The following is a 12826-nucleotide window of genomic DNA, read 5'->3' as shown; positions in this document are numbered from 1 at the left end:
TATCCTTGCAATCACTATTTCCTTCTGAGAGCCATCAGCACCTGGTCAGTGTTGAACAAGGAGGATGATACAGTTGACTAGCAGCCTACTGAGTTTTTGCCTGGAGCAACCCTTGGTTAGTTTGGAGGTGCTATGGAACCCCTTCACAAAACCCGCATTGTTGGCTCCCTGTATGGCAGCAAAACTCAAGATCAGATCCCAAAGGATCGACTTTTTCCCCGTTCATTGCAGGGGAGTAGGACTAGATGACCTTTAGTGGTCCCTTCCAACTCAAATGATTCAATGATTCTGTATTTCTATGATCTTCAAAGAGACTCATCATCTATCACAGAAAGCTTCACCTGAGCTCCATCAGCCTTCAGTGAAATCTTGACCTCTCTGAATCGAAAGATAACTGGGAGCAGGATTTCTCCTTCCAAGTCCTCACTGCTCTGCAATGCTGAAATAAATCCTTATGGGGGAGTGATCCCTTCTGGTGCTTTTCAAAGCCTGCTCTTGAGAGTAGCAGATATATTTATATTGGAGGTGGGTTGCTAAGCACTGTAACTACTACATAGGAGCTAGGCACAACAAACCCGCTCCCCAGGTTTGACTCTGTGCTCAAATACAGCTACGTGGGTGTAGATGGTTGCATAGCTCAATAATTGTGGTAGCATATAAATCCTGAGCAGGAAATTATTTAAGGTAGCTATGGCACCTGAGAGTTTGCACTGCGAGGATGCTCAACTGGGGCTGTGCAGAAGCAATAAGGAGGCTGCTGAGCTTCATCCTGAAAGGAGAACATTCTGCATGCCTGCTGGTATAGGTGAGAATACAAGATGCTGCTCAGGAGATGAAGTGGGATAACAGGCCACAAAGCAGCCTGGCTCAAAGGGGAAAAGGCCATGTCCCACCTGGTGCAGTCCCATGCCAGACTGATCTCACTTACAGAGTGTGAGTGCTCACAAACTTATGCCAACATCACATCTTTGAATTTGCACAGTTCTGGGATTTCATGCTATATCCAGGAGGTTGTTTTGACATATGTTCCTAGAAGATTGAACAAATGTCTTCTGCCTCATTTCATCCCCCTCTCCAACACTGGCAAAAGAGCAGCAAAGGATCTGTATGTGCCGCATCGCCTTGTGCTTCCAGCTGGAAGTTTTTTCCGGGGAAGAAACTGGCTCAATAGAACAACACGGAGGTAAACCTGGGAGATCTGAGGGGATGCTGCTGCCTGCAGTTCCACGAGCCGGTCTTTGGGAAGTATTCTAAAGCTCACCAGTTCACTAGTGGGATGCCAGTTGCCAAGTGCTGCTATCAGTTGATTAAAACACAGCCTGCCAGCTTCCTACTTGATAAAACTAAGTACAATCTGATTGGGAATTCTCAAATCCATTACAGAATGGCTAGCCCATCACTTAAATCAGCACACACCACTTTGCTATGAATCATCAACATACTTTGTTAATATACGTAGAGCAGCTAAACCCTGACAGCCCATCAAACCACCCCTGAGTGCCAGATTCTAGGGGGTGGGAAGCGGACAGAGCTTCAAACCACAAGGGTTTCCTGTTGTTCCGTGCTCAGCTGGGTGAAGGTCATTTCCTCTCTTCACTCCTGCAGAAGGAACTCAACCCTCAGCCCTTGAAGATACAGCAGCAGCCCCCTGCAAGGAGCCCTCTCCTGCATGGCCACACCAGCTAGGCAAGGTCACTCAGTCACTCCCTAAAAACAGAAGTGCAGTCCTGTTATTTATCTGTTCTGCATGCTGTAGCACTGCCATGCAGTAGAAGAAAGGGGCATGCTGCCACTGCATTGAGGATAACCCACTAGTTGATTGGAAGCTTTAAACAAACAAACGAACAAACAAACCCCACAAACAAAACACATCTTCCTTGTTGCCTTGTTTTTAATCTGCTGAGTTGGAGGTGGGTGCCCAACTCCAGATATACATCAGTGTTTGCGCATCAGCTGCAATGTATTCTTGATCATCACAATGTGATAGATGGAAGTGTAACACAAAGTGCTGTGGGGCCCTTGCTATCAAAGTAACAACATAGATATACCAGAAGAACACATCAACTACAGCAGAAAAGTGAAATCTTAGCGCCTTAATTTCTTAGAACTTAAGAAAAGAGATCTTGGGGAGGGGAGCAAATGATGCAAAAGCTTCTAGAGGGAGTGAGCAATGAAACTGGGAGGCCATTCATTACTGATCACTCTAGCAGCAGATAATGAAAGGAGTGTTAGGAAGGTAATAAGTCCCAATCATAGGAATTCTCCAGTAATGCTCTGACAATACCAGCCTCCAATTCCACCATTCCCCTTCTGTGTCCTTTTACCTTCTCTCTCTTCCATGCCCCTCCTTCAGTTCTCCCTCTCCAATCTTTTACATTGCAATTAAACACTTTAACATTTACTCAACATACATACAGACAACACAGCATTTTTATGTAAAATGACAATACATGTTTTTTTTTTTTTTCTGGTGTAAAATCAGTGTAACACCGTATCTGGTCTCAACGCGTTTTATTTACAAGAAAACACGTAAGCAGGAGACAAATATCTTTTGACTGTTTCAGAAGCATAGACTATAATATTAGGGGTATTTCATGCCCCCTCTTGCATTGCTGAAAGTCTGGGAAGTCTCAGCAGAAGTGAGACTGACTTGGAATAGGTGTAATAAAGCAGAGATTCACAGGCATAGTTTCTTCACTTACGTTAACACAAAGCGAAAGGACAAAGAGGCTCCCCAGATTCTGCCCCCGAGGTCCAAATTTGAATATATATTTTTAAAGCTGGCCAAGCAACTGAAATTAAGCCTCACGTAATTAAGTTCCCGTAATTTGAACGGAATGTAGTCCTGGGAAAGTCAGCAGTATGGAAAAGTTATGGCAAAGCAGGTACATTGAATTTTTGGTGCCATTCCTGTCACATCAGAAGTCCACAAAGAGGAAATTTAAGATAAGTCAAGAGTTCTCAGTCTCTGGTGTGCAGACCCCAGACGTCCATGGGCTAAACCCAACAAGCAGCTGGCTGGGTGGTGTGCTCCCACCTGAAGAGCTCTTTGAGCTTTCTCTGGAGGACTGTGATGCTGATTCAAAGTCTATTCCTCAAAAGCACCACTTTCTTCTTCTTCAATGTATGGAACATTGCTCTCTGGTCCTCATACCCGCCAGCAGTCCTGGCTTACCTCCTGCTGCTGAAGAAACTTTTGGCCTCCTCATGGTGCAGATTTATAAGCAGTGTGATCTCTTCTCAGTCCAGACGTCACCACTCCAGGTCTTCTGGGAGACTAAGGTTGGAAATTGGAAAAGGGATCACAAAACGTGATAAAAGTAGAAAAAAAATAAGGAGAGCAACAAGAAGGAACAGCTACAGAAGATGGAACAGTTAATGAGCAGAAAGGATAATGAGCCAGAAGACTTGGTGGAAGAAGGAGTAATAGCAGTAGCAAGAACTGCCAGACACCAATAAAAAAGGCATCACATAAAGCATTTGATCCTCTTTGTAGAACAAGCTCCACTCCAGGGTGGCATGGGTGCTCACAGTGGGTTGACAGCACTTCTCTTGCAAAGTAGTGTTACATACACCCCAGAGAACTTCACGGTAGCGTGGCTCACCCTTGGGATCAGAGCTGAATGTCCCACCAAGTTCTGATTTGCCTTTGGAGAGAGCTCCCTAGTGGATCTCCTCGTGCTCCAGAAATGCTCTGAAGGTGAACTAGTGTCCCCCAGAAATTGGAGACAACCAGAGAACTACTGTAAAACCACTCTATTGCTCCAAACAAAAATAGCAGCATAGTAGCTGAAGAAGGCAAGAGAAGCAAAGCTACTGTCAGTGACCTTAAATAGATTAAAAATATGTAGGGGAAAAAAAACCCTAAGAAAGAAAGAAGAAAAAAAAAAAGCTGAAAAATAACCAGGTTTTTGCTTTAGTTTGTTGGTTTTTTTTCTTAATACTCTGCTATTTATTACTATTATACCTTCCACAATTCCACAAACTTCAGCTAACATCAGTTGATTCTCTACTTAAGAGTACTGAAACACAGCTTGCCCAATGATGACCAAATTACATGGGAAGAACTACATTTAATAAGACAAATGATTTATGAGGCTATTGTTTCCTAGGTTCTCACAAATAACCTTAGCTAGTGATTAACAAATCATCCATCCTCTGCTCTGTTATCATCATGCAGAATAGCCTCTCTAAAGTGGCTATTTAGGGGCACAATCCTTCAGAAAGGCAGGGTAGCTTCAGACAGGGGCAAGTAATTCTAGCATATGAGCAAAACATATGACATTGTCCTTCCATGTGCATGGAAAAGTTTCTTTTCACCATTCAGAACTGAAAAGTTCCAGTGCTATTATTCCCAGCTTGCAGTTCTGCCTCATCCCTTTGCAATGGGCTGGAAGTGTCCTGTTTGAGGAAGACTGCTTTCCAACAGCAGACACCTGCACCAGGACTTAGTGTCTTTCTGTCTCTGAATTTACTGTTCTCCCTGAAAAAGCACTTTGATCTTGTGGTGCTTCACCATTTGTCATGCTGTACCCTTGTCAGAAGGGAATGGTGGAACTTGAGACCTTCTTGTTGGCTGGTTTTAGGTGTAAGGTTCAGTCGGCTCCGTTTTAGCATACAGATGAGCTTTCTTGACCTTATGTCTGCACTTTAAATAATGCTTAAATAGCATTGTAATGGGTTGCACGCAGTTTACTTATGGAAACTACAAGGAAACCAGACAGCTTTTCAATTCGTGTATCAAAGATAAAGAGACTTACACATAAAAGGGTGAATTATTTTGATTTGTAGTTTTCAAGCTACTACACATTCACCAACATAAATGCTCCTTCATCTTTGGTTTCTGATAGTTCATATCAGGTTCAGTGGCCCAGATTTTCAGAAGTGACAGTTCTGGATGCCAGTATTTCTCAGTGCCAACGAAAGGAGCCTTAAAGATGCCAGATATTGTTAAGATATTGTGATCTTTGGAAAACTGGGTATTATTAACCTCTCTTAAACAAGGCACCCCAAAGTGACAGCATGGAAAACCACCAGAGGTGGATTTTCCAGAGGGATAAAGTTCTTTTCCTCACCACACCATCCCTTCCACTGGGTTGCTCATGCCGGTCTACACAGCATCAGCTGTTCCCCATCACCATTCAAATTCCCTACAGAACCAAAATTGCCAGTCCTTTTCAACACGCTCAACTGCTGAACATCCTATGCAACCTATAAAAAGAGCTCATTTCCTTAGCTTTATCAGCTTTTAATTTGCTATCAAAGTCTTCTAAGGCTCAATTCTGGACAGCTAAAATCTAGCTATATGGTATTTGAGGGAGAGGAGGGAAGAAACCCTATCCCATTATCCGCATTATCCAGTTCCCCTTGGATGTCTTCCATGTACTTGGAGGAGCAATGCCCCACTCTTGAGGCTTCACATTGCAGCCACCTCCTTTTTGGCAGAAGAAAGGTGGATGTGGCTCCCTTCAAAGACAATCAATGTGACTTCTTTAATCAATGTAGAAGGTCACTACTGTACCACCATCAAATAGAGTTGGGTACAATTCTCGCTGAGTCCTAAATGTTTATGGGGGGCTCAAGTTGCAGTGGGTGCTGGAAAAAGTCTTTTCCGGTATCTCAGCACATCTCCTATTCCTAGGACCTTTATAAGTGTTTAAGAACAAATAAGTACATCCAGGCTTCTGAGATACAGTGAAGTATGCAAAATGAAACCCCGGATTACACAAAACAGACTTTTGTGTTTCATTCAGGCTATGAAGACATCCCATTTTTGCTCAGAGAGGTCTTTGTGAAGGTAGGTCACGTTTTGAGTAAATTTAAAATGATTTCAAATTTCACATCAGGATAATCTACAAAATTTCAGTAAGGTCACAAAACAGAAATCTGCATTTCATGGGACTGCTGACCTGAGCAAGGCACATGCAGAAACATTCAGATAAAGTCAAGATATAAAGCTTGCCCAAACAAGGCTATCAATTCGAAACATTGAATCTTTTAAGCCAGAAAATTATTCTCCCCCTATTGAAATAATTATTGCCACAACTGGAACCATTATCAAAGCCCACTAAAGTCAAGGGTAACACTTCCATTGATTTCCAAGGAGTTTGGATCGGATCCTAAATCACCTCGTCACACTGCAGCAAAACCCAACCTCACTGCAGTGAACATACCTGATTTCTTACGCTGCCACTCCATGCATTCGAACGCACTGCAGGTACAGTCTGGGATGTTTCAATAAATAAACACTGTTTTATCAAAATCAGCAAAGCCGAATACTGCTCCTTGTTACTAAGTTAGGACAACTAATGAAAATGTATTTCCTTAAGAGCATTTGTCTGCTTTAATCAAATCCAAATGCCAAAAATTCTTGTTCTATCAGCTTGGTGTCTTCCTGCCCAAGCGTAGGCTGGGGCTGGCTATCAGCTTATGAAGTGAACAAGGACCTCACACTATTTCTTATTGGAGGTACACAGGCTTCTTTTACAGCTGAAAACAATTCAACAAAACCTGGTTAGGTAATGGCTTGACAGCTCCCGTGTATGGAAGAAAGAAAGAAGGGAAGCAAAGGAAAAAGGCAGGATGGCAAGAAGAGAAGAAGGAAGAAAGGAGTGAAGGAATGCTTCGTTTGCTAATGACAGGTCACAAAACCCTTCTTTAACCTCTCGCCTCCTCTCAACAAAATCATCCACCTACAAATTAAAATCATCTCCCGACACAAATTATTTTCTTAGTAAGTTCTGTAATGTGAATTGCCACATGCACTAGGAAATCATTTTAAAAATAAGACATAGAGATTCTCTTTTCCCTCAGCAAATCAAAACAGAAGTCTATATCTGAGACGAATTTCTGTGAAGAACAGAAAATCCTCTGGAGCTGGTACTGAAGTAGGTGCCCTAAACAAGCCTACAAGAGCATAATGAAGCAATGATTTATTGCACGCTATGCAACTCTTACTGCTGTGCAGTATGTTGCAAGAACAAGCAAAAAGGGAGAGGCAGCAGTCATACAGCCTCCTCCTCGTGTGTTTCTGGATATTACCAGCTTTGTGTGTGACCGTGTGACACTGAGACATGGATGCAGCCACGCTGAATTGCATCTCAGAGTTAGAGTTGCACCATCTCCCCACCTAAGAAAGGTAAGAAATAAAAAACTGCATTTGGATACTGTGAAGATTTGCTTAAATACCAAATGTAATTTGGGTTGGATGTGTTATAGCTCTATTTGCACAAGAGGGATTTTCTGGAATGTTTTCATTAGGAGGTTAAATCCTGTATCTTCCAGAGTCAACGGCAAATCTTCCCATGGTTTCAAAAAGAGCAACTTTCCATTCACCCCATTTAAAATGCATTAGTGACTTGTTACAGATAGCAAATTCTGCACACAAACAAAGTTATTAGAAAATCTTGGTCCTAAAGAATTACAATCAATTAAATAAGGAGCAGAAACATGCAACACAACTGGTATTGCACCAATCAATTACATCACTCAGTCAATTAATTTGCAATTAGTTGTGCTTTTTTTGCAATTTAAAATTCACTTGGTTTCTTGTAATGACTGCTGGATTGCTTGCAGTTCTGCCCAAGTTTCTCCCATATTCTTCAATTTAATTAAAAAAAAAAATCACTGTAACTAAGAGCTAGTCTTCAAATGTGTTTGGTGAGTTATTTATAATAAATAAATGTGAAAAAAATTACCTGCAGACTACTTATGCTCCCCCCCTCAACATGCACACAAAAAGGCTAAATCAGTGAAATAAATTAATTGCTATGAATTATTCAGCTCTACCTGTGGCAATGAAAAATAGCAAGAGCATTAGATTTCTTCTTTGTGTACTAAGCCTCTAATTTATAGAGAATGCATATTAATAAAACACAGGATATTCATCAATATTCAAGTCACTGGCTGCCTGGCTATTTAATCTAAAATTACCAGCCAGCTCAAAACTCTTACTAGTTAATCATGCCATCTAAGCTATTCCGATATTGATGGTTAACATTAATTGCCCAACTGCCATTTATAAAATCCTCTCTACATCTTCCTTTTGCCTAGCAAAGCCCTTCAAGCGTGCTTAACTTTAGGAAGAAGCTGGAGAATGCCAGTTCATCTGGGCCACTCTACAGCCCCAATGGTTGGATGTTTTGCATGAAAAGGTGTCATCTCCCACTGTTTTTGCATCTCTGCTGCACACATTAACACAACCAAAAGCCAAAAATAGCTATACCTGTGGGCATGAGGAGGATATAAAGAGAAATCCTAACTCTGATGCAGTTGGACCTTTGACTTCCATGGCCATCAGGGTTTTATCGCAATCAATATACATCAATGCACCACAAGGACTGCCCAAATTCCCTTACTGCACTAGGACTCAGTTCCTTAAATCTTGTTGAAAATCAGCCTCCAACTCTCTTAATAATCACCTTAGCTAGCTAGCTCTAGATACAGGCTCAAGCTCATGAAGTTTGCCGTAGCAGTAAGAACTGCTGATGGGGTGGATGTCAGTTTCCTAAAGCAATTTAGGCTAACACCAACCTTTAGCCAATCTTGATATTCATCACCTACAGTTTCTCTTCATTCTTCTATCATTTTATAAATGTAATCAGATTAAAGCAAAACAAGAAACAAAGAGGAAAACATTCAGCTGTTTTAACCCAAACATTACGATCTTGGAGGCTAAGATCTTGCTAAAATTATTGGGTTAAAAAATGCCCTTTCTCTGTTCCCTGAAATAGAGAGACACGTTTCCTGTATTTTGTCACTTTGTCCCCCTGGAATTCAGGAACTAGCACCAAATCAGAGGTTGTTCCCTTCTTATTATATGAGGGCCGCTTGTGAGCACTTCCTGGCTGGGTAAGACACGTGATGCTGTTTCTCTTCCCAGATTGCTCCGGCACCAAAGCATGCTCCTGGCCTTGGGACTTATGTAAGTGTTGCCATCCACCACAGCCATGTCAATAAGAACTTGAACCTGAATGTTTGCAGAAAGCAAACACGAGAAGCGCAATAGCGGAGTCTATCCCAATCCATTTCAAAATTCTGGTAAATATTTGTGAGCAGTGTTTTGTAGCGTTCGTACAGCTCCCATTGGCAATTAAACTCAGCTTCAAAACACACGGAGGCTCTCAGTGAATTCCAAGCTGCCAAAAGGTAACAACACGCTGACAGCAGGGAGAAAATGATGACTGCAGAGCGAAACACAGCCTCGGAACAAGAAAAGACTAAATAAACTCTCAGCATACCTTGGTAATTCTTTGTGGCTCGAGCCTTGTCTGAACGGGGCTTTCACCAGTGGTAGAAAACCAGGTTTAAATTAAATTTAAAGACCATTCTTCTTAAAAGAATTTCTACGCTGCTTTGGCTGGACATTGTGTTTTTCTAACTGATGTTTACATAGTTCGACCAATTTTCACTTCTTTGCTTGAACTGAAACTATTAATTAAGCTATTTAAAAATTAAATTGAGTATATGCCTCCTTTGGACTGGATCTCAGGCTTCATTTAATTGTTGGTTCTCGTGCTGGGTTTGGCTACGAGGGTGTGTGAATCTGTCTCGATTTGGAAATGAACCCACATTTACAAATACATTTCACACAGGCTACAAGATTGAGTAAAATGCCAAAGACATGCCCTGTTTTAATTGTTCAGAATATATCCCTGTGATATTAAAAATGACATCTGCAATAAACATAGTGATACGAGCCCAGCGTAGCTCACTGCAGAGAACCGTGCGCATCCGTAAATGGTTTAGCTGGAGTTAGATTCATAAAGCAAATGTTTGATTTTGTGAGCATGAAAACATTCACACATTTCTTGTGATTTATATACTGTAATCATGCTGGATTTTCAAGTGGAAAGGATGCCTAGAAATTACTGATAAAGGGTCATCTCTATCTTCCTATTTGCAACTAATATAAGGCTTTCTGTCTTAGGGGGGCCCACTGTGCATACCAAAGTCTGATTTAGATTTTCCCGTTGAACGGCTTTTCTGTATATAAATCTCATGAAGACACACTGATCCTTTAAACTTCAGTGTTGATGCTGAAATTATGCTGTGTGTCAAAATTACATCAAACAACCACACTTATTTCCACCAGAAAAATTTGATTATTTCACTCTCATTTACATTACATTTTTTCCCAACTATAATGCTGACTTGGAAATTCCCTTAGGTCTGGACACACGAAGTATACTTTTTCAGTAGAAAGAAAGCTTTCATTATATTTCTGATTTTTTTTTTTCCTCCTTGATTTGAATGTTATAATTGGATTGGAGAGATATTTATTGCGAACTTCATGTTTTGCCAGGCTCTGCGAGCGGCATCTTTTAATTTCTCTTTTCAATGAACCTTTTGACTTGATAAAAGTGGCTCTAAGGTATTTTTACAAAAGAGGCCAACAGAGCTGGTTCATTTTAAACACCCTCTCTTTAAAGTATCTCATTTCCTTATTATTTCTTAATAGCGGCACAATCCTGTAATGTCATAAAGAATGCTGCAGTTGACTTCAGTGGGATCAGGATCACTCCCTCCCACAATTAATTCTATATTTCAAAATATTAAAGGTTATTTTATTTTTCTTTTTTTTCCACCTAAGAAAACATTTTGTGTAAAAAAAAATTTTTTTTTCAAGGGTGACTGTCAGTATAATAAGTTGTGTGCTTTCCAGTTGCTACAACTTATGCCTTTAATGAAATTTTTCTCTTCTCATTTACTGTAAATTTTTAACATCAATTTTTACAGCTGTTTACTCGGTTATTCTGAATCTTCCCTTAATATTAGGTAGCAACAGAACTGGGGAAAATCCATCTGGTTATAACACACACCATCTATAAAGTTGTTCTGCTCATCCAAAGCAATTTTTTTTTCCCAGTGGATTCAGATGAGATTAAATTATAACATTTTGAAATACTTTTCTTACTATACAGAGATTAATACACTTGTAATTAATAATAAGTTTAAAATATTATGATGCCTCCAGAGAAATCAAAGGACCTAATGCCAATCAGCCCTACTGTCAGGGATGGGCTGAATCCCACTGCATTAATTATGCTCTGCAGCACAGCTGATTCTCTGAGCTGGGGCAGGGGGGGAAAACTGTGCCCCAATTCACACCAGGGAAAGAGCACACTGCTCTGGTGCTCCTTTTGAGAGTCTCCTTCAGGATCTGCAAGAGCAAAGGGCTGGGAGCCCATCTCACAGGGAGAAAATAGCTGAGCGTCCACTCCCTGGTCACAGCCTCTCCATCCATCCTGCTGTGCAGCATCTGAATGAAATGGTCTGGGGCCAGCAACAGCTTGACCCTGAGCAGCTATGGGCAGAGTGGTGTGTCTGGCCATGCCCTGGGAGCAGGGGGGAAAAAAAAATGTATGATTTTCCCCTAGGACCATCAAGTAAATGCTAAAAATACAAAGGACAGCTTTAGTCCCGCAAAGAGCACAACAATGCCCAGTGAGCAGACCCTGTAGAACTAGTGTGGGGCTGTTGTGCAGAGCAGAAAAACTCTGTTGTCCCTTGGGGGTGCCAGGACGTGAAATTTAAGAACACAGACAAGCTGCTGGAGAGGTATGGGGCATATTTTGGTACACTGCCTATGCCAGGTACATCTACTGGTGGCACTGATACAGTCCCAGGACATGCAGGAATCATTCAGGCGTTTGCTCAGCATGGGCTGAAGCAGCAGGAAGGTGTGCAGCCCGTGGACAAGGCACACCATGCAATGCCCAGCACTCTCCTACTGCCCACAGATGAGGGTGCAGAGGGGACCTGCTGCCTCCCGCGGGCTCTGCAGAGTGACAAGGGCACTGCTGTCAGCACTCTGCAGGAACAAGCAGAGTGACATATGCTAACACGCTGTTAAACATAACACAGCCGTGTTTAAAAATACACGAGCTAGTCCGATCAAATGCATTTTTAAACATGCCTGCCTTCTTTTATTTTATTTTTTTTTTCCCCTCCAAAAAGGAAGAGGTTTTGGTTAACATGTGCTAGTAAAAACATTTTTGAGCACGGTAGAAACAAGAGATGTAGAGTTAGGGTAAGAGTCTTTTGGATAAATAGCATCAGCAGGGAGAGCTCACTTAAAAGACAGGTTTGCACTGATAATGTTAATTTGTTTGCATTGTCCAGTGTGCAGGATTTCACCACAAAGAGAGCAAAATGCTTACGCGCAGCATAACACCCATGTAATCCATCCACAGCATTTATAAATTCGGCCCTAAGGCACTATAGCAATAAACACCCTTGTTATGTAATACGATAATAACAACTCCCCAAAAGCATTACAACTCTTCCTGTCAATACAGGTATCTCTTTAATGACATGTTAAAACTGAGAGCAGAATTAAAACCACAGTGCAGTTTTGTGCCTTTGGTGATAGTTGTAATATACGTCCAGAGAGAGGACAAATCCTTTCAACTGAAAGGAAGCCAGTTTCTGACTCTGTCCCACGTTCCCTTTCTCTCTGCAAATTGCTGCTGCTGGAAAACACGCCAACCTTTTCCCTTTGCATGCTCTCCTGCTGCTGGCTGCTCCTCCAGCTCTGTTCAGCTCAAGGGTTCATCATCTACAACAGCTCTTTAGTTCCAGTCTGAAGCCATGATACGATCATTTCCAGCAAAGCTGGTTGCTGCGTCAAAGGTCAGTGAGTGTGGTTTTTGGCCGGTGGATAAAAAACAAGTGTAGGAGAACAAGAGGAGACAAAAGGCTTTGCCTCCATGCAAATGTAACGTGGAATCGCAAATGGAAAATGGAATAGCAAAATCTAGGTCAGTGAAAAGCTTACTTGTGTGAAGAGACAACGAGTAGAATTGCCTCTAAATATAACAAATAC

The 12826-nt window shown here is 41.5% G+C and overlaps 1 protein-coding gene across 4 annotated transcripts in view; it reads right to left on the bottom strand.

Moving 5' to 3' along the window:
- MAF (MAF bZIP transcription factor) overlaps positions 1–12826 on the bottom strand; it is a 157580-nt gene that overhangs the window by 100382 nt on the left and 44372 nt on the right. For 3 of the 4 annotated variants that reach the window (XR_006180159.1, XR_006180160.1, XM_042876999.1), the window contains one exon: positions 1847–3277. The exons of the other annotated variant lie outside the window; for it this stretch is intronic. The gene's annotated coding sequence lies outside the window, so the exon portion shown is untranslated. Of the gene's footprint in view, positions 1–1846; positions 3278–12826 lie in introns of those variants that run through there. 4 annotated transcript variants of the gene reach the window in all.

This window comes from Lagopus leucura, unplaced genomic scaffold (genome assembly GCF_019238085.1).
Source record: "Lagopus leucura isolate 7727_CA_CO unplaced genomic scaffold, USGS_WTPT01 Super-Scaffold_100017, whole genome shotgun sequence".
Lineage (NCBI taxonomy): Eukaryota > Metazoa > Chordata > Aves > Galliformes > Phasianidae > Lagopus > Lagopus leucura.
Note: the sequence above shows the minus strand (reverse complement) of the source record. Positions and strands in the feature narration are given on the sequence as shown.